Source organism: Penaeus monodon, chromosome 23 (genome assembly GCF_015228065.2).
Source record: "Penaeus monodon isolate SGIC_2016 chromosome 23, NSTDA_Pmon_1, whole genome shotgun sequence".
Taxonomy (NCBI): Eukaryota; Metazoa; Arthropoda; class Malacostraca; order Decapoda; family Penaeidae; genus Penaeus; species Penaeus monodon.
In genome coordinates this window covers 9,130,236-9,130,628 of record NC_051408.1, presented here as the reverse complement: position 1 = coordinate 9,130,628, position 393 = coordinate 9,130,236, and the positions used below count along the sequence as shown (strand labels likewise).

The 393-nt window shown below is 29.0% G+C and overlaps 1 protein-coding gene across 2 annotated transcripts in view; it reads left to right on the top strand.

Annotated features, from left to right (window-relative positions):
- Positions 1 to 393, top strand: part of LOC119587789 — a 122,239-nt gene that overhangs the window by 714 nt on the left and 121,132 nt on the right. The gene's annotated exons all lie outside the window — the stretch shown is intronic.

The window sequence follows — 393 nt, the reverse complement described above, 5'->3', positions numbered from 1 at the left end:
TGTTCGTATAGCAAGAGATATTTTTTGAATTTCAGTCAATACGTTTCTGTATCTTAGATTTTGAAATCAGATTTCAGGCTTCGGAATCATAGGATTTTGCTCTTTGAAATTTGGCCTTCGTATCTTATTTCTATTCGTGAGTCTCTTTTTGAAATAAAAAAAATATATAGCTTATGATTTTCTATAAGTGTTATTATATCTTCACAAACTATATTCTTTAATAACCGTACAAGGCTTACATTACTCATCAATATGAAATAACATTCACTGGTTTTTAATAAATCACCTCAAATTTGTAAGACCTAATTTTAAGTAGTTGTGTGAAAAAAATCAGTGCAAAGGTTTCCATCACAAAACCGAAATCCAAAACAGGATAATTTTGGTTAAGGAGGA